This window comes from Ictidomys tridecemlineatus, chromosome 7, assembly GCF_052094955.1.
Source record: "Ictidomys tridecemlineatus isolate mIctTri1 chromosome 7, mIctTri1.hap1, whole genome shotgun sequence".
NCBI lineage: Eukaryota > Metazoa > Chordata > Mammalia > Rodentia > Sciuridae > Ictidomys > Ictidomys tridecemlineatus.
This window is the reverse complement of record NC_135483.1, coordinates 166,873,570-166,887,295: the sequence shown is the minus strand read 5'-3', so window position 1 is coordinate 166,887,295 and position 13,726 is coordinate 166,873,570.

The following is a 13,726-nucleotide window of genomic DNA, read 5'->3' as shown; positions in this document are numbered from 1 at the left end:
AAGCCTAGTGAAGTAGTACTTGCCTGTAACCCCAGTGATTTGGGAAGCAGAGGCAGGAGGATAGCAAGTTCAAGACCAGCCTCAGAAAATTAGTGTGGCCTTGTCTCAAATAAAAAATGAAAAGGGGGTGCCGAGGTTGTGTCTCAGTGATAGAGCACTTGCATGTGTGAGGCACTGGGTTTGATCCCTGGCATCACATAAAAATAAACAAATAAAACAAAAGTATTATGCTGGGGTGTAGCTCAGTGGTAGAGTACTCGTTCGCCTTGCACATGTGAGGCACTGGGTTTGATCCTCAACACCACATAAAAACGAAATAAAGATATTGTGTCCACCTACAACTAAAAAATAAATATTAAAAAAATGAAAAGGGTTGGGAATGTCATTCAGTGGTAAAGCACCCTGGGTTCAACTCCCAGTACCAAATAAATAAATACAGTCATCAAAAAGACAGTTGAATGGATGAGACTCAAATTCAAGCCAGGTGGCATAACTCTGAGGGTTTTCAGCATGTGGATGTTATTTGCAGTTTTGTGAGCAAATGAGACCATGTAAGGATCTGCCACTACTTACCTGCCTTAGCACAGAGCCTGACATATAGTAAGTACTCAGTAAATTATGAATTAAGCTCCTGTCTCTCTTGTTTCAAAGGCCTGGCATATGGGGGAGGTACTCAATATTATTTCCTGAACTTTAAAAACTTTTCCACTGGAGTATGATAAAATTAAAGGCAGGAAATATATTTTATTCATTTCTGTCTCTCCAATACCACACATAATAATCTGAGATGAATGAATATTGTTAACTGATGCTGTGGAAAAATTGATTTCTAAGCCTCAAAGTAATTTTATTATAAATTTGTCTGTGTTGATTTTTCTGAGACAAATACATCCTCATTACAAATAATTAAATATAAAAATTTTAATTAGAAAATAAAATTCCACAGACCCCAATCTTTCATTTTTCCACTTTTCCATGTATAAAGTAATAAATAAGTTTGGGTTTTTTTTGCAGTGCTGAGAATCAAACCCAGGGCCTCATACATGATACATAGGTGCTCTATCACTGAGCTACACCCCAGCCCAGCCATTTATAAGAATTTTTTTTTACTTTATAAAATAGTATCATATTATGGATATATATTTTTGTTCTGTTTTGGTTTTAGAACCCAGGACCTCACGCACACTAGGCAAATGTGATACCACTGAGCTATATCCCAGACATGAATACAATTTTGAAACCTAGGGAATTTTTTGTCCCTTAAACATATCTAGGACACTTTTACATCAATATATATCTAGATTCACATTCTTTTCAAAAAATACACAATGTTGGCCAGGTGTGGTCGCATACTCCTGTAATCTCAGTCACTCAGGAGGCTGAGGCAAATTCAAGGCCAACAATAGTAACTTACATAGATCCTGTCTCAAAATAAAATAAAAAGGGTTGAGGATGTAGCTCAGTGGTAGAGCACCTACATATTCAATCCCCAGTACAGGAGGACAATTGGCAGGGGCGGAGGGGCGCACATGGTATGGTATTCTATCATTTGGCAGTATTATAATTTAAACAATCTCCTACTGTTGGATAGTTAGGTTATTTTCACTTTTTGCTATCACAGTGGTATAATATTTTTACACTTAATATGTTTTCATTCTTGTGTAAACATTTTACATTTAAATATTATATAAAAGCTATATGTGGGCTGGGGGCAAATGCTTTCAAGGTCAACATGGACTGTCATTTAAGGAAATATTTTTTCTAGAGGAAATTCCTTGAAGTGAAATGTGATTTACAAAAGTATACATTTTAAAATTTGATAGATTGCAATGCAATTTTGGAATCATCCACAGAAAAAAAGTTTAATGTGGTTAAAAAGAACCAAGCACACCCATTTTATAAGCTTTAAATGTCAGCAGAATTTAATGAAGTACTTTCCTTATGGAATTATTGTTCTAAGAGGTAAAACAGACTGAAATAAATTCTACTTTTCCATGGGTCCTACCTGGCTTCATAATTAATGCTAATATAGGCCATTTTAAAGACTAAATTCCTAATTTTTCTAGAAAGCAAAATTAAATTCTCTGAAGAAGCTATATGATTGGTATTGCTATAGAGGCAAAAATATAAACCTACAAAGAGGTCCTTGGTCTTATTTATCTATAAGAACTGAAGGAATTATCAATTAAAAACAGCTGCCTAAACCACATGATCTTTGGTAACTGATATCTGAGTTTATGACTTAACTGTTTAGGAGATCCAACCTCAAGGTGGAGTTTGCCCTACAGGTTATGAGAATAATTAGAGAAAGAATCTACTCAATCATACTCCAGAGAGAAGAAGGTCCTAGGGCAGGAAGATAAGTAACTTCTAGAGTACCTGAGTTATATCCAGGTCATAAATGACCTGTAGGATCTATCATCATGCTTATCTAAGTAGGTTTTCTTTTTTATTATTATTATTGCTGATCATCTTACCCCATAAGGTTGCTCCATATTCTCTCCTTAAATTCCTTACTACATAGCAGACAGTAAGAACTTCTTTATAAACTCCATTCCAGAGAGGCCAAAACTCACCAGAAATAGACATTTCTCTTCCAAAATGATTGTAAAGAAGTCTTTAAGTTTTCTGTCTCTATGGTGACAGCTTGATGAAGGTAGCTGAGGACTGGTCCATGAAATATGCCTTGCTCTTTTAAATTCTATAATAACCACTCATCATGAGCTCACAGACACCAATCATTGCTGCGTAACAGCAATCACTTCACAACTACTGAACCAGAGCTGGGAATTCCTAACAGTGGGAAGCAGAAGAAAGAAAATGTCCAAACAATATTGCACTTAATTCATTCCTTCTTGTCCTTTTGCCCTGTAGATATAGTTGAGTCTTGCTTTAACGACATACAGTTAAATGCTGCATGTTGTCAAATATATAGTCCAAACATTAGCTCTTAGGCAAAAAAAATTGAGCTTCTATTATGTACCAGATATTGGGCTCTTTACAAATACTCTACCATTGTCAATAAATACTTGCAAATGATGATAAGAGCACTAATGTAGGGGCTGGGGTCATGTGAGGCACTGGGTTCGATCCTCAGCACTACATACAAAAACAAAGTTATTTTTTTAAAAAAAGAACACTGATGTAAATAAAAGGGGGGATGTTTTCAATGATATGTGGAAGTTAATCCACAAAGAGGGGTGGGGAGATAGAAGTTCAATGGAGTAGACAAAGGGGAGGTAGGGGGATGGAGAAAGAAACAGAAAAGACAGTAGAATGAATCTGACATAATTTTTCTATGTACATATATACCACAGTGATTCTCACCATTGTGTACCTCCATAAGAAATTAATTGAAACAATAACTATGGGTAAATGGCAGAAAGAACAACAGAGGGAAAGAAGCAAGGAGTGGGAGGAGGGAAGGAGAAGAAGAGGTACTGGGAACTGAATTTGAACAATTCAGTCCATGTTTTTACAATTCCATGCTTTTATAATTATGTCAAAATGGATTCTACAGCTATGTATAACTAAAAAGAACGAATAAAAAGTAACTACTTAGCATATTTTTTATATTAAATAAAAATGTTTTAATTAGTAGTTATCAAAAATAATTCCATTTAAAATTATTTTCAAAAGAAAATTATTTCTGAGAAGTATACATTAAGAAATATTAAAACAAAATTTAAAAATTTTCTGCATATTGATTGTCTGAAAATTTAAGATAGCATAAGCAGGATAATTATTCTTGCCAATTTTCATGCATTTGAGTGAACTTTTTAACCTTATTCTGTAATACTGTAGCAATGGCATTTTTCAAAAAATGTTCATTTACTGCAACTAGATGTGTTCAATATTATCTGCTTTCTTAAAGTAATTTCTAATAAAAAAAAAAGTAACCTCTAGTAAACAAACAGAAACAGAATACTAATGTCACTTGATTAGCACTATCTTTTCTCGGTATCACTTATTCACACCAGAATACAGAATGAATTAGAAGGGCAGAGTGCAAGAGCATTACCTCCAGTTACACACAGTGGGATATAGCTTAATCCTTATTAATGCTGTCCACAGTCAGTTGAGAAAAGTAACTGAGCCATGGCACCAAGTGGAATGATTTAGGAAATTAACATGTGAAAATTTAACCACTTGCCCCTCCTGTGGTGTAAAGAGCTTAGTTGACTCCTCTGATGTATTGAAAGCATAGGCCTGCCCAGACTTGGTATTTAGAAAACAAGAATCTTTGTTTGACTCAGCTTCTAAGTAGTTATTTCACATGAGGCACAAAAACCTCTTTTTGAAGACCTCTCTTAAGGAGAAGAGTGTCTGTGGATTAACATCCCTCTGACCTATGAATGATGACTACCACCTATCATGCAATTGGAATTTTTGTATTCTTTAAAGCAAAGTCCTTCAAAGTCTCTACTGACTCCATTTTAAGTAATACAGTTCCAAGGAAGTGTTGCAACATAGACTACTTCTCAATCTGTGCATAGTCTATTAATAGTGAGGATGAAAAAGAGGAAACCAAAAGGGAAGTTGAATTCATGCTCAAGATGTAAATTATTAATAAAATGGCAGTCCCAGTCTTCCTTGCCCTCAACCCAAGGGGTTCTACATTAACCAAAGTCTCAGTTTCCTTCACTTCTAACATTTTTTCTTCACGCTCTTTATTTCATTCTTCTCTTAGGAACTACCTCCAGCTTCTCATCTTTTCCCTCACTGTAATTCTACCCATCCCAAATCTTCTGTAACTCAAGAACAGAAAGAATTTGGAGTGAAAAATAATCTTAACCCAAACGTCCCCTTCTCCATGGTCTGGCAGTTACAGTATTAGCCTGCCGGGGCTTGAAGTTCTAAGACAGGATGAGAATAATGAGCGTATTGGTAGTTAGCATTCAGTGAACACTCATGGTGTGTCAGGCACTGGCCAACCACTACATACATTAGACCACATTTAAACCTTATAGCAACCCTATAAGGGTTATAATATAATATTATTTATAATCCCCATGATTATGAATGAGGAAAAGGAGGGATAGAATTTTAAGTGGATCATTCAAGAATACATGCTAAATGCCAGAGACAGGATGCAATCCAGGGGTCTGAATCTAGGCATATTGGTTATGCCTTCAGCCCCTGTACTCAGGTAGTCTCCCTTGGTCTTTGACTTCAGGGAGGCAGTCTAGCATAGTGGCTTTGGAGCCAGAGTGCCTGTGTTCAATGCCAGTTCCTCCCTTATAACTGCATGATCTGGAGCAAGATTTAACTTCTCACACCATTCTATTGAGGTTTGAACCTGTTGATTCATATAACAAGCTCTCGGTCCTTTGGCACATGGTAAGCACTCAGTGAATCTTGGCTGTTACTATTGCCCAGCCTTGGAGGAGTGCTGCTGACAGGGCCCATCTCCACTCCATCTCCACAGCTGCACCTCTAACCTGGACTCTGCCACTGTCTTTTCCATATTAGTTCACACACAGTAGGGAGATGAATCGTCCTCAGACAATTTCACATGTCACCTCCACGTTCAAGAGCCTCTTATGGCTCTCTGCCACTAATTTTATCAGACCCAGATTTCTTATATTGGTGTTAGGTGTATTTCTATGGATTCCCGTTTAATTGCCTCTTTCTGCCCCTCTCCAAGCCTTTTTTACATGCTTACCATGCGATCTTTTGTTAACGTCTTTTTTTTTCTAGAATATGACACAGTGGAATTTTCTTTAATCATTTCATCTTCTAACAATTGTCCCTAGGTTCTCTAAGTATGCTCATGTATTCAATTAAATTTGCATTGATTATTTTTCCAAAAAATCGTCTTTGACTCCACTCAGGGTGGAGTTAGTTAACAGCTATCCATGTTGGAAATACTCTGCTTGTGTTAATTTACACTTGTTTATGTAGCAATTAGTGTTTCTATACATTCTTAATTCTTTCGCAGCAATTTTTAGTCCTCAAGGCCAGAGATCATGGTTTCTCTTTCTTTTTGACCTTCCCTTCATGCTTAAGGCAAGTGCTTCAGAAATGCTACTGAGTGACAGACTGATAGTGTGAAACAGTCAATCCAAGAGAGAAGGGCCTTTTGAAGGTCAAGTAATGTGACACTAGACCTTCGTTCTTTAAGTCCAGGTAACAAATAATGATGTGTTCTGCAGCTTTTGCATCAGGGTAATTTTCAGGATAAGGTAGGTCTCTGCCTCCGACAAACAGGCATTCTTTCATTAGCAGCCAGAAAGCTGATCTCTTGGTTTTCCATTCCTGGGTGTATAATCACATAAAACAGAAGAAGGCAAAGGACAGGCTGCCAGGATATGTATAGGGACTTTGCTGAGGCAGTACAAAGCCAGTAGGTAACCCCACCATGGGGAGAAGAGTCAGGTTGCAACTCCTAGTCATCTACCATAGCAGAGTTAACAACCTGGCAACTTTCCCTCCCACTACTCAGAACATGTTCCACCTTCCAGACATCTCCCTGAATCCCTGATCATGAAGAGATCCTATGACCTCTCTCAGTTTCACACAAAGCAAAAGAAGATTGGATCCATGGTTACCATGCAACTCTGGATGAGTGAGTGACAGTGGAGAGGAGGTCCAGACATTTCAAAGTAACACTTGAAAAGGGACCCAAAGGAACTGAGTCATAGATCACCTTTAGCCATTGTGCCAATTACTTGTTTGGTGGAATGACAAATGGAAAATAGTCATTGAAACCACTGAAATGAAAAATAAATCATTCCAGTTATACCAAGCAGAGCAGAAAAGGCCTGTCAACATTCACACAAAAGGTAAGGATGATCAAATTCCATGGGGTTTAGGTGTGGCTTGTATTTTAAAGGTGGAAAAAAAATTTAAATCCTTTTAATTAGCAAGGTAGAATCGTAGGATTTTGTGGCCAAAAGCATTTTAGAACTCACAAAGTCCAAGTTCTACATTTTTACAAATGGGGAAAATGAGGCCCAGAGAGGAAAAGTACCTTTCTGAAGGACAGAGGCAAGACAAAAGCTCAGGTCTCCTGAATTTCTAGTGCATCTACTGAGCAGAAAAGATGCCTGTACCTGGGTGAGGCTCTTACAGTCAAAGTCAATAAACATAATACCTCTACAAAAAATAAAGTTCCGATGCCTCTACCTCCTTCATGATGGCCCATAACACAACAACTCTTTGTTTTTCCCAAAAGTTCCAGGTTCTCTGATTGGAATGTTGATCTCATGTCCAAGTAAGGAGAAAAAAAACATGTGATGAAAGAGAAGTAAAGAAAAGAAGAAGTATAACATTAAGGCAGAAGCAGGCTCCTCCTCCTCATTCTTTCTTTAATCTCCTTTTTGTTTTGTTTTTGTGGTACTAGGGGTTTGAACCTAAGGGTGCTTTACCACTGAGCACTAAGCATTACATTCCCAGCCCTTTGTAATTTTTATTTTAAGACAGGATCTTGGGGCTGGGGTTGTAGCTCAGTGGTAGAGCACTTGCTCAGCACCACATATAAATAAATAAAAATAAAAGTTCTATCAACAACTTAAAAAAAAAAAGAAGTCAGGATCTTGCTAAATTGTCCAGGCTGGCTTGAGTGCGTACTTTTCCTGCCTCAACCTTCTGAGTCACTGGGATTACAGACCTCCACCACCACACCCAGAAAAAGGAGACTTCTTAATGGCTTAGAGGTATTTAGTAACAAAAAGAGTCAGGAGTACCTGGATTCTCCTGGCACTAGTTTGCCACTATGTAGCTTTGAAAAGTATTTAACAACTCTAGGCTACAGTTTTCCCATTCATAAAATGAAGCCATCCTATGTTAAATGATTTCTAAGATCTCTTTCATGTCTAATATTTTAGAATAACATTAGATCAGTATTCAAGACTTGTGACACTAATAGAATTTTATCATATCCCATATTAGTAATAGAAAGGTATCTATCTCTAAAATAACAGTGGTAAGCAAGTAGATGGCTGACTATGAATTTGTTTGAACAGATATTTATTGCCAGATACTGTGCTAGACTCAGGACAAAGAACACATGGTTTATGCTCTCAAGGAGCTGATGGCCTCGAGAAAAGACATAGCTATGGGACTCTTTCTTTATACACAGACAATGTCTTATCTAATGTCTTATCTGACAAAAGATCAAATAAGATTCAAGAGGGTCTGGGTAAGAGGGGCCTCTGCAATGTCCCAATTTCTTTTCCCTTCTTACATCCCACCAACTCCCTTATTATAGTGTGAAGGGCTAAGAGGTCACTGCAAGAACTCATCTGAAGAAAAGTATCCTAGTTCATACTTTCTGACAAAAGTGCAGTTAGATGCTGCACTATCTATGCTGTTCACCAAGACTCCTGTAAACAATAGATGTAAATAATCATCACCTCAAATTTAATCCTGCATCAAAGCAAAATGGGAGGTCTCTGGAGGGCATGCCCATTACTCTGCTCTGAAAATGCATATATCTATGGAAACACCTATTTGGGAAACTGAAGACAAGAAGTGGCCTATGAAGCACAACCTAAAGAATATGATATAAAACAAAAGGATGGAATGTTAACATATCATTAAGAAAATCAACTGGAAAAACTTTAATCTGAGCACAAATTCTGAAAGTTGATTTTCTTCTAGCATAATTCACTATTTACCTTCATGTCACTAACAAATTCATGAAAAGTTTCCTTCATCCTCTTAATTCCACTCAGCCAACTAACACTTATTTTCCGCCTTTTCTAATTCACTTTTTGAACAACCAAGCTTCTCAAAGATTGTCTGCAGCCTACTGACCTGTTCCTTCTTCCTCTCTTTGAGACCTATCTCACTGTAGTCCTTTCATTCTTTGTTTTCTTTCTATACAGTGGAGGTCAAACCAGGGGTCTTGCACATGCTCTGTAGGTATTCCATCCATTCTTTATTAAAACTCTATTATTTGCAGAACATTTCCTGCACAATCCTAATTCTCCTCTATCTTTTCTCCTATTTATACTATGTCTTCTTTGATGGCTTTCTGTTCCTAATCAGGGTCGCTGTCCTTAAACTTGCCTTAACCTTCACTATATATAGTTCTCTCTTCTGTGAATCTCATGACACTCCCCAAATTTAAACTCTTTCACTTCTGCAGAGAATTCTCAGTTCTAGAGGCATTCTCAAGACTTGTTAGAGTTATTAGCAAGTTGCTAATAACTCTGATATCCCCTTTATTGTAGGATAAAACTTTTAAGTTCTGCTGTTGTACAACACCACATACACAGGTGCAACGTGGCTAAATTCATCACTTCTCCATGTAAAAACCAGAGGAGTGACTAGATTTCAGTTCATGAACAAGAGTTCCAATGGCTACATAGGTATGTTATGCAAAGTGAAAGCACAGCATGTGGAGACATGTACTCAGGTAACCTTGAATTACTTTATTATGTTTTAACTTAGGTATTGCCCTTTTATTTGAACAATACCTATTTTGTGCATAAGTTATCCAAACTACAGAAGTGAAGGAAGGATAGGCCTTGAAGAAAATAATGGACAGTAGAGTCAGCCTCTGAAAAAAATAAAAACCTTTAGAAGAAGAAAAATGTCTGCAGTCAATTCTTCCATGAATAAGATAAGAATAGAAACTTGTGCCACCAAAGCTAGAAATCACATATATCAGGGCTCTGGTACCCTCCTCTTATTTTGGGAATCCACTCCATGTTTAAATTTTATATGAAAATTTGAAAATAGAGTTGAGAGCCTGTCTGATCATAAATCCTAAATCAAGATTAATCATTCAGTATAATGTTGTTGCTTCAGCAATGTCTTATGATTAGGCAAAAATCTTCCTATCAGCTTCCAAAAAGGGATAAAAGTATACTGAGCACTTTACTGCACATTAAATGGTTAGCTCATTACTATAGGGGCAAATTGTAGCAGTAAAAGAAAACTGAAATAAGGGGTTGTGTTTGTGACTCAGTGGTAGAGTGCTTGCCTTGTGAGGCACTGGGTTCAATCCTTAGCACCATATAAATATAAAATAAAGGCACTGTGTCCACCTATAACTAAAAAATAAATATTAAAAAAGAGAAAACCGAATAAGCCTAATGGGTGGCACATGCCTATAATCCCAGTAATTTAGGAGGCTGAGGCTGGAGGATTGTAAGTTTGAAGCCAGCCTCAACAATTTAGCACAGATGCTCAGCAACTTAATGAGGCCCTGTCTCAAAATTAAAAATAAGAAGGGCTGGAAATGTAGCTCAGTGGTAAAGTGCCACTGGATTCTTTCCCCAGCGTGCGCACACACACACATACACACACACACACACACACACACACAGAATACAAAACACCGAATAAACTTTCAAATCCCACTGAAACTCACCTTAACAACTGAAAGCAGAAATGGTTAAGAGGGAAACCACACCACAAGAGAACAGTTCTCTAAAACATGCTTTTGGCATGGGGCAGTTTTTCCCTCTTCTGTCTTTCTGTATCTGCACAGATGCCTGCAGGGGCTGGGAGAAGTCTTTTAAAATAGCATACAGACTTAGTATAGGAATATTAAAAGTACAGTTAAGCAATAAATCAATAAAATAAAACAGAGTAAAATCATCCATATGATTCCCTATTGTAATCAACTTTTCCAATGGTTTTTCTTTGTATCTGTTTATGTATTTTACCCATGAAGAGAGTAATATTCATGTTATTTTAAAGCCTGTTCTTTTCACTGATATCTTATGTCATAAAATTCTTTCATGTTTATGTATTATTCTCAAGACCATTTTTAATGTCAGTACAGTTGGCTTTGTGTCACTGTGTGTTCAGCATTCACAGATTCAACCACCTACAGATCTCAACTATTGTTTGTTTGTTTTATTGAATTTGCATGTCAGACGGTGACACATACCTGTAATTCCAATGACTCAGGAGGCTTAGGTAGGAGGATTGTGAGTTCAAGGCCAGCCTCAGCAATTCATCGAGGTCCTAAGAAACTTACCAAAACCCTGTCTCAAAATTAAAAATAAAAAGGGCTGGAGATGGAACTTGGTGGTAAAGTGTTACAGGTTTTAATGCCCAATATAAAAAAATTGTATCTGTACTGAACATGTATAATACAATATGACAACTATTTATATATCATTTACTTTCTATCACATATTATAATCTAGATACGATTTAAAATACACAGAATATGTGTAGGTTATATGTATATATTACACCGTTTTAACCAAGTGTCTTAAGCACTCATGAATTTTGGTATTTGTGGTAGTCCTGGAACCAGTCCCCCATGGATACCAGGGAACAACTGTATTAAAAATTTATACATAAGGGTCTGAGGTTGTAGCTCAGTGGTAGAATGCTTGCCTCTCACATGTAAGGTTCTGGGTTTGATCCTCAGTGCCACGTAAAAACAAAATAAAGGTATTATGTCCATCTACAACTAAAAAATATATAAAAAATACATACATGAAATAAAATATATAAATTTAACCTTTGTATGAATGTATCACAATTTACTTGCTTCCCAATTCTTGAATGAGGTTGCATTAATGGGCTGAATTATACAATCCAATACTGTATCCCCAATACTGCAGACTGTGACTGTATTTGGAGATAAGATTTTAAAGAAAGAATTAAGTTAAAATGAGGTCATTAATGCATTCTAATCCAATAGGACTGATGTCTTGGGAGGAAATTTGCACAGAGACATTTACAGACGGAAGACCACATGAGGATACAGGGAGAAGATGACAATATATAAGTCAAGGAGAGAGGCCTCATGTATCCTTTTTAAAAAACAAAATATTTTTTAGTTGTAGTTGGACACAATACCTTTATTTTATTTATTTATTTTTATGTGGTGCTGAGGAGTGAACCCAGGGCCTCACACATGCTAGGCGAGCACTCTACTGCTGAGCCACAACCGTAGCCCTCATAAATCCTTTATGCATAGTTGTATGCATATATGAAATACATATGTGTATTTTCAAACATTCTTATCATTCAGTTATTATGTTTCTCAAAAACAACAGACTTCCAAAAACACAATAATTATTTCAGAGTTACTTTGAGAGGTATGTTTGTTGCTCAACTTAAGTTTCTATAGGTGTTCCACATCTGGGATGATGGAACAAAATGGGTCAAACCATACAGTTTGTGTTGCTCTGTTATGGCAGGCCTACCAAACTAATATGGTACAGACTGTTTCCATTTATTTTCCAATTTGCAATATCTTTTTTTTTTTAATCTCTGGACACATAGCCACTTATCTCCTTGTAATACATTTATAAACAAGGGTTGTTGAATCAAAGGGCAAGTATCTCTTTTCAGATTCTCAGATGTTTTGTCAAATGATCCAAGCCAAGGGTGCACTTTCCAGATACTCCCAAGGCCACTGGTCTTCCTGGGGCCAGAGTTTTTGTTGTCATTGTTTCAGTTTGGTTTTCTTTGCAGTATTGGGGATTGAAACCAGAACCTTGCATGTGCTAGGCAAGATTTCTACCACTGAGCTACATTCCTGTCCCTTTTTTGTTTTTGTTTTTTTGTTTTTTTGGTACCAGGGATTGAACCTAGGGGTGCTTAGACACTGAGCCACATCCCTAGTAGGGTCTTGCTGAGTTGCTCAGGGCCTTACTAAGTTGCTGAGGATAGGTATGAACTTGTGATCCTCCTGCCTCATGCTCCTGAGTCCCTGGATTACAAAGAGTATGCCACTCATCTGGCATTGTTAACATTTTTAAAAACCTTAACATTTATGGGGTGGTTAATCCTTGCAACTCTCAAGGTGAGCTGGATAATGTAGCCACTACCCAAGCCAAGCCCCTCGTGGATTTAGAAGTTGTGACCTCACAGAATCCATGCTTGAATATGCAGTTTACAATTTTTAGGTGTCTCACGTGACCAGTCTGGTCTTATTTCATCTTTTAGCCTTCAAACTCCAGTTATACTTTTCTTGCGCTTGTCAGGATAGCCCTATTTGCCACAAGTCAACTTCTGAAGGTAGTAGGATTTATAGCCATAGCTGCAGTGAACAACATGTGCCTCTGATTAGGACACTTTCCAAATGATGAAGTTCCCTTCATCATCTTGCTTCTGCTGCTGAAACCAAAGAGCCCTATCCCTTTTTACTTTATTTTGAAATAGGGTCTCACTAAATTGCCCAGCCTGGCATTGAACTTGCTATCCTCCCACCTCATTCTCCTGAGCCCTGAGATTATAGGCATGGACAACCATGCCCAGCAAGGCCAGAGTTTTTCATAGTTTTTTTTCCTCTTTTTTTAAAATTATAATTATGTGTTTTTCCAAGTTTTCTATTAGGAACACATATTGTTTCTATAATAATAAACTTACTCATTTTTTATATTTTTTATTCTTTTTTGTTATACATGATAGTAGACTGTATTTTGACATATCATACATACATGAAGTATAATTTCCCATTCTTGTGATTGTACATGTTGTAGAATTATGCTGATTGTTTATTCATATATGAACACAGGAAAGTTATGTCTGATTCATTCTACTGTCTTACCCATTTTTCTCCTCCCTGCCTTCTCCCCACTACTCCCTTCATCCAATCCAGTGAACCTCTTCTCCCCTACCGCCTATTGTGTTCGAATATCAGAGAAAACATTTGGCCTTTGGTTTTGGGAGATTGGCTTATTTCACTTAACATGATAGTCTCCAGTTCCATTCATTTACCAAATTCCGTAATTTTATTCTTCTTTAAAGTTGAGTAAAATTCCATTGTGTATATATACCACATTTTCTTTATGCATGCATC